We start from the raw sequence: 12702 nt of genomic DNA on the forward strand, positions 1-12702 counted from the left end.
CTTCTAGGTCTTTGTTAAACCTTTCTTGCATCTTCTCGATCCTTGTCTCCAAGCTATTTATCTGTGATTCCATTTTAATTTCAAGATTTTGGATCAATTTCACTATCATTATTCGGAATTTTTATCAGGTAGATTCCCTATCTCTTCCTCTTTTGTTTGGTTTGGTGGGCATTTATCCTGTTCCTTTATCTGCTGGCTATTCCTCTGTCTCTTCATCTTGTTTAAATTGCTGAGTTTGGGGTGTCCTTTCTGTATTCTGGCAGTTTGTGGAGTTCTCTTTATTGTGGCTTTTCCTCGCTGTGTGTGGGTTTGTACAGGTGGCTTGTCAAGGTTTCCTGGTTAGGGAAGCTTGTGTCAGTGTTCTGATGGGTGGAGCTGTAATTCTTCTCTTTGTTCAGTCGCGCTCCTTTCGAAGAGTTGAATTGCTTTTCTGGGTGCCTGATGTCCTCTGCCGGCATTCAGAAGTTGTTTTGTGGAATTTACTCGACGTTTAAATGCTCTTTTGATGAATTTGTGGGGGAGAAAGTGTTCTCCCCATCCTACTCCTCCGCCATCTTGGCTCCTCCTCCCATTATGATGTTTTGATTTTCAGTTCAGTTCATTCGCTCAGTTGTGTCTGACTCTTTGTGACCCCATGAACCGTAGCAAGCCAGGCCTCCCTGTCCATCACCAACTCCCGTAGTCCACCCAAACCCATGTCCATTGAGTTGGTGATGCCATCCAACCATCTCATCCTCTGTCGTCCCCTTCTCCTCCTGCCCTCAATCTTTCCCAGCATCAGGGTCCTTTCAGATGAGTCAGCTCTTTGCATCAGGTGGCCAAAGTATTGGAGTTTCAGCTTCAACATCAGTCCTACCAATGAACAACCAGGACTGATCTCCTTTAGGATGGACTGGTTGGATCTCCTTGCAGTCCAAGGGACTCTCAAGAGTCTTCTCCAACACCACAGTTCAAAAGCATCAATTTTTGGGCCCTCAGCTTTCTTTAATGTGATTCAATTATTTTAAGTATGACTATTCATATGATTTTAAAATAAAATTTTATTTTTAAAACAATACGTTTATTTGTTTAAATGTTTATTAAATTTACTTAAAAAACACACTCATATTTGTGAAACTGTTATGTATCCTTCGTTTTGCATCCATGCTCAGTTGCTTAGCTGTGTGACCCGCATGGCCGGTAGCCCACCAGGCTCCTCAGTCCATGGGATTTCCCAGGCAAAAATACTGGAGTGCATTGCCCTTTCCTCTTCCATGAGATCTTCCTGACCCAGGGATCGAACCCATGCCTCCTGTCGCGTCTCTTCAGTTCAGTTCAGTCGCTCAGTTGTGTCCGACTCTTTGTGACTCCAAAGTCCCCTTCGTGTATCTTATGTATCCTTTAATGTAAATAATGTAATCTTCATTTTTGCCAATGGGGGTGCTTTCCACTGTAGAAATATTTTCACTCTAGATATTAATTGGACTGAAACCAGTGTGAGAATAAGTAATGGGCATTGATGTGTGGGTAAACAGGGGCTACGAGGGCAGAGTGCTGAGTCTGAAGATGCCCTGCTCTGGCTGTTGCTAGCCAAGGGCCAGTGGAGCAATTGCCTCTATTGTTGTCCTCCTCACTCCCCACCTCCTGGTGTCTATACCTGGAGTAGAACACTGATTGTTTATTTTCTTATTTGTCTTTCCTGATATTCCATCTCTGATTTACAGTGGGGGCCCAGAACCACTTTTTAAAACCACTGCCAATGTCACATCTCTTCTTTATCTTCTTCTTTTGATTAGTAACTCCTAAATTTACAATTTTAGGGACAGCTCTGTCTCCATAAGCTTATTTCCTCTTATCAAAAGAAACACTGGGTATATGAGTACCAGACTTTAAGCAGATTAAAGCACAGTTATTAAGTCCATCTGTCAATGAGATCTGTGAGTATTAAGGATACCCTGGAGCTGAAGGGGAGCTTACTTTAGAAGTATCATTGTTTTTGTCCTTTGAGGGTTTGTTGTGAGCTTTTTTTTCCAACTTTATGTTTAGAAAGTTGGTCGCTAAGGATTGTCATTAGTTGAAAACTCAATCCTAAGTGCTATAAGTGCCTTGAAAGGAAATGAAGTAGATTTTTTAAAAGTTAGAGAATGAAAGTATCTTAGACAGTGTTTCGAAAAGACTGAAAAGAGTTTACATCTAGTACATTTTAGAAGAAACATGTGTGCTGTATGTGAGCTCAGTCGTTCAGTGATGTCCAACTCTTTGTGGCCTCATGGACTGTAGCCCACCAGGTTCCTTTAGCCTTGGAATTTTCCAGGCAAGGTTACTGGAGTGGGTTGTCATTTACTCCTTCAGGGGATCTTCTTGACTCAGGGACTGAACTTGTGTCTCTTGCATCTCCTGTATTGGCAAGCAGGTTCTGTACCACTTGTGCCATCAGAAGAGACATGAAATAAACTTATCTGTTGCCAGCAAGGCATGCCTACTACTGCCCTTACTCAGAAGAAACACTCTCATCAAATTCCTTTTTTTATAAATGAAATGTCTCTCCCTGCAGTGCTGCTGTTGATTTACTCTTCCAGGTAAGATACATTTTACAATTGGCCAAATCTGATATTAATATCATGACATTCTGTTCTTTTCATATTTAATAGTCTTATTTAATATCATGACATTCTGTTCTTTTCATTTTTAATAGTCTTATTTACTTATTTCATATTTAATAGCCTTATTTGGACAATTTACAATTGGCCAAACCTGATATTAATATCATGACATTCTGTTCTTTTCATTTTTAATAGTCTTATTTAATTATTTATTAATTTACTTAGTATGAATACTAAGTTAAATAAAAGTATAACAAGCGTGATGTTTCATTTTTTTCATCTTTTTTATAGAATCCTGATGTAACTGTAAAATAATGGTTATATTTTTTAGCTCGTGAATGTTAAATTACTATCTTTATCTATGCCTTTATACAATATTAAATTAGTACTACCTGTAGCTAGTACTCCTGCTAGTACCCTGTACTAGTTTGAGGTTATTAACTTTCCATGAAGACAGCTTTTAACTAGGTTATTAACTAGTTTGAACCTAGTTTAAAGCTATCTTCATGGAAAGATCATATCTGTTTAATAAACTATCAAATCCTTTTGTTCAGAATTATTTTTAGTACTTAGTAGATATTCTATTTATTTATTCCGTTGAATAAGTGAATGCATAACAAATGAGTAAATTTTATGATTGAGTGAAGATCAGCTAGTCATTTGCCTAAAGAAAGAATTTTTACAAACATGGTTTATTCTACCAGATTCTGGTAGAAATGAGAAGTTATTTTTAATTCTCCATAACTACAACATCCATTATAAATGAAATAAAAACAAAATGATTTATTGGAAAGTTTGTGTCTCCATATCTTTGAGCCTTTAGCTGGATAATATAATTTAAAACTTATTTCTTCTCCCAATATTACTTACACCAGCTATACTTTATCCTCTGAAAAATCTCGTCTGATGCTCAGTGTTTGACATAAGATTCCAATGACCTTGCTCCCTGGTTTCACTGAATTCATTGCCAAAGCAAACTGATTTTATAAACAGAAATATTATTCTCTTAAGGCAAATAGGAAGAATGACCAAGCTTCAATTTGAGGTCTTTGTAAAAAAATGTAATTAGCTCAAATCTACTAAATAATTTTAAACTGTATAATTTGCACCATTTTTAATCACAGATGAAATAATCTGATTTGATGAGCATTATTAAAATTCCCATTATTATGGCCAATTCCAAGGAAAATTGTTAAGCTTTATTTCATCAGGTTATGATTTGCTATAATCATGATCAAAATATTTAAAATTTAATGACCAAAACTCATATGGAATGAAGAATGAGAGAAGTATGTCAATACTGATTGTTTCCACTGATCAAAAATCACCAGACTCCTGCTCAAACCTCTGCTGCAGTTTACCCCATGTAAACATAAAATTTATAATATTGGCTGCAATTCGATGAGAAAGAATTGCTAGAGCCTTAGAGAATAGTATACACATATAATCTATGTTTGTACAAAACCTAACCTTTGATTAAATGTCTTTCTATTTATATCTTACAATGAAGGAACCAGAAATTACATCTAAGTAGTATAGGGGAAAATAGGATGTATTTATCAAATGGGCACTGTTTACTCAGATCTGATGCTTTATCTTACAAATTTCAATATAGAGAAGAAACAATAATGCTTTATTGCAAGCAGTGCTTTTGGTTATAAATTCAATGATTCTTCTTGTTTTTTTTTTTTTTTTTTTTTGTGAATGCCTTCCAGTTTTTCAGTTGACTGATGCCTCTTTTCTGTTTATATACTTTATCAGGGGTTACTTATGAAACCAAAGCTAATTTTACATTGCATTGCCCCTTAATCATCTCACAATTTTCATATGGAATTATACTTTTTCTTAACCTACTCAGAGTGCCTCTCTTAAGGTCTCTGATGTATTTGCAATACATCATTCTGTATTTTTCATGTGAAAAGGATGAAGCAGAAAGTCAAGCATTTTACTTGAATATATTCAAACTGAGCTGTCTCATTGTCACAAATTCACTTCTTGGCCTGGCCACGGTTTGGGCATTGGCCAAAAGAGCAAGTGAGAGGGTGATTCAGTGTGAATGATACTCTTAATGCAATATTCAAATATATACATAAGCCAGTCATTTTTACCCAAACAGTATGAACAGTATGATCATTATGAGGATTCGCATATACAAAGTTCTGGGTACACGGAGTCGTTTTTACATATATTATGGTGGTTTAGTTGCTAAGTCATGTCTGACTCTTACAACCCAAGGGACTGTAGCCCACCAGGCTCCTCTGTCCATGGGATTCTCCAGGCAAGAATACTGGAATGGGTTGCCATTTCCTTCTATAGGGAATCTTCCCGACCCAGGAACCTAACCTGGGTCTCCTGCATTGCAGGCAGTTTCTTTACCGACTGAGCTAGAATTAAATTACAAATCTGTATTTCCTTCTGCATATCTGTCAGGGTCCTGGCAAGAAAGAGATGGCACATTCATTCTGGGCAATTTGAAGATACTTTATAAAGGTACTATTTATATACCTGTAAGGTAAGGCTTCCCAAGTGGTGCTAGTGGTAAAGAACCCACCTGCTAATGCAGGAGACATAAGAGACACGGGTTCGATACCTGGGTTGGGAAGATTCTCTGGAGAAGGGCGTGAAATCCACTTCAATATTGTTGCCTGGGAAATCCCATGGACAGAAGAGCCTTGCAGGCTATAGTCCATTGGGCCACAAAGAGTTGGACATGGCTGAGCATACAGCACAAGGTATGGTAAGGGTCAATACTGGAGTGGATTGCCATTTCTTCCTCCAGGGGATCTTCCCATCCTAGGGATCAAAGCTGCCTCTCCTGTGGCTCCTGCATTGGCAGGCTGATTCTTTACCTCTGCACCACCTGGAAATCCCTTATACACTTGTTCGGTTCAGTTAAGTTGCTCAGTTGTGTCTGACTCTTTGCGACCCCATGTATCGCAGCATGCCAGGCCTCCCTGTCCATCACCAACTCCCGGAGTTCACTCAGATTCACGTCCATCGAGTCAGTGATGCCATCCAGCCATCTCATCCTCTGTCGTCCCCTTCTCCTCCTGCCCCCAATTCCTCCCAGCATCAGAGTCTTTTCCAATGAGTCAACTCTTTGCATGAGGTGGCCAAAGTACTGGAGTTTCAGCTTTAGCATCATTCCTTCCAAAGAAATCCCAGGGCTGATCTCCTTCAGAATGGACTGGTTGGATCTCCTTGCAGTCCAAGGGACTCTCAAGAGTCTTCTCCAACACCACGGTTCAAAAGCATCAATTCTTTGGCGCTCAGCTTTCTTCACAGTCCAACTCTCACATCCATACATGATCACTGGAAAAACCATAGCCTTGACTAGACAGACCTTTGTTGGCAAAGTAATGTTTCTGCTTTTGAATATGCTATCTAGGTTGGTCATAACTTTTCTTCCGAGGAGTAAGTGTCTTTTAATTTCAATGCTGCAGTCACCATCTGCAGTGATTTTGGAGCCCAGAAAAATAAAGTCTGACACTGTTTTCATTGTTTCCCCATCTATTTCCCATGAAGTGATGGGACCAGATGCCATGTTCTTCATTTTCTGAATGTTGAATTTTAAGCCAACTTTTTCACTCTCCTCTTTCACCTTCATCAAGAGGCTTTTTAGTTCCTCTTCACTTTCTGCCATAAGGGTGGTGTCATCTGCATATCTGAGGTTATTGATATTTCTCCTGGCAATCTTGTTTTCAGCTTGTGCTTCTTCCAGCCCAGCGTTTCTCATGATGTACCCTGCATATAAGTTAAATAAGCAGGGTGACAATATGCAGCCTTGATGTACTCCTTTTCCTATTTGGAACCAGTCTGTAGGCAAGGTTCAAGGAAAATAATCGTCACCATACTACATAGTACAAAACCTGGGACCGACAAAGGATGGGGAACATTCCCACCTCAATGCCTGAAGGTACAAGTGGAGAGAGCCATTTACAGGAATCTGAAGAATGTAGTTGGATGGAGAAGGACAACTAAAGGGAGCTGTGGCCTTAATAGAAGAGTACATTAGGGATTTAATAGGAAGGCAGTAGGGGCAATCCTCACCCCTACCCCACTCTCCTCCACCTTTCAGAACTCCAGCTAGTAGCCTACACTGGCTGAACCTAACTGGAAAAGGTCCTTCTATTGGAGTGGAAGTGGGCTTCCTGGGCACAATATGGGACATGGAAGGGTGGAGGGGAACTCAGAGAAGTAAATGGAAGGCAACCTGCATAGTCTCCAAGTGCAGTTTACATCTGTCCCCGTTCATACAGCCCCTCCATGCCTAGCACTTGGATCACCTCACCTACTATCTGTTTCATCACTTCCTTTGCTCTGGCCTTTGTATTTTTCTTCTAAGACTCAAGCTTCCAGAAACCCTAGAGCCTTTGTACCTGCTGAACCACATGCTTAGTATGCCCTCTTGGGAAGTCTGGACTTGGCTGGCTTCCTCCACCCATTTATGCAGTCTCAATTGTCACTTCCTTCTAGAGTCCATTTCTGATCATGTCATATGTCTTCTTGATTAGTCACTTTTTAGGCATAATTCCCTTTATTTTATTCATAATACATATCATGAAAAATCTCTTGTTTCTATATTATGTGTGTTAGTCACTCAGTTATGTCCAACTCTTTGCGACCCCTGCCAGGCTTCTCTGTCCATGATATTCTCCAGGCAAGAATACTGAGTGGATTGCCATTTCCTTCTTCAGAGGATCTTTCTGACCTAGGGATCAAACCCTGGTCTCCTGCATCACAGGCAGATTAGTTACTGTTTGAGCTATAGGGAAGCCCCTTATTATAATTTATGTTTATAGGGCAAAGACAAGTTATATCCTTCTGATCACAGTGTTTTCCAGAAAATGGACCAGTATGTAGAAGCAATATGCTAATTTTTAAACTAAGCGTATATAATTAGGTCCTTAAAGGAATGTTCCTAATTTTACAAAGGAAGACAAGGGATAGATGTGTCTAGGTGGTGGTAATTTAGTTACTAAGTTGTGTCGGATTCTTAGCAACCTGATGAATGGTAGCCTGCAGGCTCCTCTGTCCATGGCTTTCTCCAGGCAAGAATACTGGAGTGGCCATTTCCTTCTCAATGGGAATCTTCCAGACCCAGAGGTTGAACTCATGTCACCTGCATTGCAGGCAGATGACACACTGAGCCACTAGGGACTCCCATGTATAGGACCACACAGCTAGTAAATGATGGGACTAAAGTAAGAACAGAGATAGACTTCATATCAATGTAAGATGTATAAACTACTAAGTTATCCTGTCTTTTAAGAGACTGAGATGAAAAGCACTACATTTGTTCATGACCTGGCAGAGTTAGTGAAACATTGCATGATGACTAACTGCTAAAAGGAAATAGGCTAGCAATGGAGAAGAGTCTGAGTTAATGTTAGCAGTGGAGATCAGTTCAGTTCAGTCGCTCAGTCATGTCCGACTGTATGTGACCCCATGGACTACAGCACACCAGGCTTCCCTTTCCATCACCAACTCCTGGAGCTTACTCAAACTCATGTGGATCGAGTCGGTGATGCCATCCAACCATCTCATCCTCTGTGGTCCCCTTCTCCTCCTGCCTTCAATCTTCCCCAGCATCAGGGCCTTTTCAAATGAGTCAGCTCTTCACATCAGGTGGCCAAAGTATTGGAGTTTCAGCTTCAGCATCAGTCCTTCCAATGAATATTCAGGACTGATTTCCTTGAGGATTGACTAGTTGGATCACCTTGCAGTCCAAGGGACTCTCAAGAGTCTTTTCCAACACCACAGTTCAAAAGCACCAATTCTTCTGTGCTCAGCTTTCTTTATAGTCCAACACTCACATTCACACAGGAGTACTGGAAAAACCATAACTTTGACTAGTAAGATCTTTGTCAGCAAAGTAGTCTCTGCTTCTTAATATGCCGTCAAGGTTGGTCATAGCTTTTCTTCCAAGGAGCAAGTGTCTTTTAATTTCAAAGCTGTATTCACCATCTGCAGTGATTTTTGGAGCCCCCCGCCCCCCCCAAATAAAGTCTCTCACTGTTTCCACTGTTTCCCCGTCTATTTATCATAAAGTGATGGGACAGGATGCCATGTACTTAGTTTTCTGAATGTTGAGTTTTAAGCTCACTTTTTAGCTCTCCTCTTTCACTTTCATTAAGAGACTCTTTAGTTCTTGTTCACTTTCTGCCATAATGAAAGTGAAGTTGCTCAGTCGTGTCCGAATCTTTGTGACCCCATGGATTGTAGCCTACCTGGCTCCTCCATCCCTGGGATTTTCCAAGCAAGAATACTGGAGTGGGTTGCCATTTCCTTCTCCAGAAGATCTTCCTGACCCAGGGATTGAACCCAGGTCTTCTGCCTTGTAGGCAGGCTCTTTATCGTCTGAGCCATGAGGGAAGTCTTTCTTCCATAAGGGTGGTGTCATCTGCATATCAAAGGTTATTGATATTTCTCCTGGCAATCTTGATTCCAGTTTGTGCTTCATCCAGCCCAGCATTTCACATGATGTACTCTGTATATAAGTTAAATAATCAGGGTGACACTATATGACCTTGATGTACTCCTTGGGCTTCCCTGGTGGCTCAGATGGTAAAGCGTCTGCCTGAAATGCTGGAGACCTGGGTTCGATCCCTGGATCGTGAAGATCCCCTGGAGAAGGAAATGGTAACCCACTCCAGTACTCTTGCCTGGAGAATTCTATGAATGGAGGATCCTGGTAGGCTACATGGGATTGCAAAGAGTCAGATATGACTAAACGACTTCACTTCATTTCACTTTTCCATTTGAAGCCAGTCTGTTCTTCCATGTCCAGTTCTAACTGCTGCTTCCTGACCTGCATACAGACTTCTCAGGAGGCAGGTCAGGTGGTCTGATATTCCCATCTCTTAAAGAATTCTTCACAGTTTGTTGTGATCTACACAGTCAAAGGCTTTGGCATAGTCAATAAAGCAGAAGTAGATGTTTTTCTGGAACTCTTGCTTTTCTGATGATCCAGTGGATGTTGGCAATTTGATCTCTGGTTCCTCTGCCTTTTCTAAATCCAGCTTGAACATCTGGGCATACACAGTTCACATAACGTTGAAGCCTGGCTTGGAGAATTTTGAGCATTGCTTTGCTAGTGTGTGAGGTGAGTGCAATTGTACATAGTTTGAACAATCTTTGGCATTGCCTTTCTTTGGGACTGGAATGAACACTGACCTTTTCCAGTCCTGTGGCCACTGCTGAGCTTTCCAGATTAGCTGGCATATTGACTGCATCACTTTCACAGCATCATCTTTCAAGATTTCAAATAGCTCAACTGCAATTCCATCACCTCCACTAGCTTTGTTTGTAGTGATGCTTTCTAAGGCCCACTTGACTTCACATTCCAGGATGTCTGGCTCTAGGTGAGTGATCACAGCATCATGATAATCTGGGTCATGATCTTTTTTGCATAGTTCTTCTGTGTATTCTTGCTACCTCTTCTTAATGTCTTCTGCTTCTGCTAGGCCCATACCATTTCTGTCCTTTATTGTGCCCATTTTTGCAGGAAATGTTCCCTTGGTATCTCTGATTTTCTTGAAGAGATTGCTAGTCTTTTCCATGCTATTGTTTTCCTCTATTACTTTGCATTGATTATTGAGGAAGGCTTTCTTATCTCTCCTTGCTTTTCTTTGGAACTCTGCATTTAAATGAGTATATTTTTCCTTTTCTCCTTTGCCTTTAGCGTCTCTTCTTTTCTCAGCTATTTGTAAGGCCTCCTCAGACAGCCATTTTGCTTTTTTGCATTTCTTTTTCTTGGGGATGAACTTGAACCCTTCCTCCTGTACAATGTCACAAACTTCCATCCATAGTTCTTCAGGCACTCTCTCTATCAGATCTAATCCCTTGAATTATTTGTCACTTCCACTGTATAATTGTAAGGGAATTAATTTAGGTCATAATTGAATGGTCTAGTGCTTTTTCCTACTTTCTCCAATTTAAGTCTGAATTTTGCAATAAGGAGTTCATCTGAGCCACAGTCAGCTCCTGGTCTTGTTTTTGCTGACTGATTAGAGTATCTCCATCTTTGGCTGCAAAGAATATAATCAACCTGATTTTGGTATTGACCATCTGGTGATGTCCATGTGTAGAGTCTTGTCTTGTGTTTTTGGAAGAGAGTGTTTGCTATGACCAGTGTGTTCTCTTGACAAAACTCTGTTAGCCTTTGCCCTGCTTCATTTTCCACTCCAAGGCCAAATTGGCCTGTTACTCCAGGTATCGCTTGACTTCCTACTTTTGCATTCCAGTCCCCTATAATGAAAAGGACATCTTTTTTGGGTGTTAGTTCTAGAAGGTCTTGTAGGTCTTCATAGAACCATTCAACTTGAGCTTCTTCAGCATTACTGGTTGGGGCATAGACTTGTGATATTGAATGGTTTGCTTTGGAAATGAACAGAGATCATTCTGTCGTTTTTGAGATTGCATCCAAGTACTGCATTTCAGGAAGCAAGTTAGAACTGGACTTGGAACATCAGACTGGTTCTGAATGGGAAAAGGAGTACATCAAGGCTGTATATTGTCACCCTGCTTATTTAACTTATATGCAGAGTACATCATGAGAAACGCTGGGCTGGAAGAAGCCCAAGCTGGAATCAAGATTGCCAGGAGAAATATCAATAACCTCAGATATGCAGATGACACCACCTTTATGGCATAAAGTGAGGAGGAACTAAAAAGCCTCTTGATGAAAGTGAAAGAGGAAGTGAAAAAGTTGGCTTAAAGCTCAACATTCAGAAAACGAAGATCATGCATCTGGTCCCATCACTTCATGGGAAATAGATGGGGAAACAGTGGCGGTCCCATCACTTCATGGGAAATAGATGGGGAAACAGTGGAAACAGGGTCAGATTTTATTTTTTGAAGCTCCAAAATCACTGCAGATGGTGATTGCAGCCATGAAATTAAAAGACGCTTACTCCTTGGAAGGAATGTTATGATCAATCTAGATAGTGAAAAGCAGAGACATTACTTTGCGAACAAAGGTCCATCTAGTCAAGGCTATGGTTTTTCCAGTGGTCATGTATGGATGTGAGAGTTGGACTGTGAAGAAAGTTGAGCTCCGAAGAATTGATGCTTTTGAACTGTGGTGTTGGAAAAGACTCTTGAGAGTCCCTTGGGCTGCAAGGAGATCCAACCAGTCCATCCTAAAGGAAATCAGTCCTGGGTGTTCACTGGAAGGACTGATGCTGAAGCTGAAACTCCAATACTTTGGCCACCTGATGTGAAGAACTGACTCATTGGTAAAGACCCTGATGTTGGGAGGGATTAGGGGCAGGAGGAGAAGGGGACAACAGAGGACGAGATGGCTGGATGGCATTATTGACTCGATAGACATGAGTTTGAGTGAACTCCGGGAGTTGGTGATGGACAGCGAGGCCTGGTATGCTGTGATTCATGGGGTTGCAAAGAGTTGGACACTACTGAGCGACTGAACTGAACTGAACTTCATTTCAGACTCTTTTGTTGACTCTGAGGGCTACTCCATTCTCTTCTAAAGGATTCTTGCCCACCATAGTATGTACAAAGGTCATCTGAGTTAAATTCACCCATTCCAGTCCATTTTAGTTCACTGATTCCTAAAATGTCGATGTTCACTCTTGCCATCTCCTGTTTGACCACTTCCAATTAGTCTTGATTCATGGACCTAACATTCCAGGTTCCTTTGCAATATTGTTCTTTACAGTATTGGACTTTACTGACATCAGCAGTCACTTTCAAACTGGGTGTTTTTTTTTTTTTTTTTTTGCTTTGGGTCCATCTCTTCATTCTTTCTGGAGTTATTTCTCCATTGATCTCCAGTAGAATATTGGGCACCTACCGACCTGGGGGTTCATCTTTCAGTGTCCTATCTTTTTGCCTTTTCATACTGTTCATGGGGTTCTCAAGACAGAAATACTAAAGTGGTTTGCCATTCCCTTCTGCAGTGGACCTCATTTTGTCAGAACTCTCCACCATGACCTGTCCATATTGGTTGGTGCTCCATGGCATGGCTCATAGTTTCATTGAGTTAGACAAGGCTGTGGCCCATGGGATCAGTTTGATTAGTTTTCTGTGATTGTGGTTTCCATTCTGTCTGCCCTCTGATGGATAAGAGGCTTATGGAAGCTTCCTGATGGGAGAG

This window comes from Bos taurus, chromosome 1 (genome assembly GCF_002263795.3).
Source record: "Bos taurus isolate L1 Dominette 01449 registration number 42190680 breed Hereford chromosome 1, ARS-UCD2.0, whole genome shotgun sequence".
NCBI lineage: Eukaryota > Metazoa > Chordata > Mammalia > Artiodactyla > Bovidae > Bos > Bos taurus.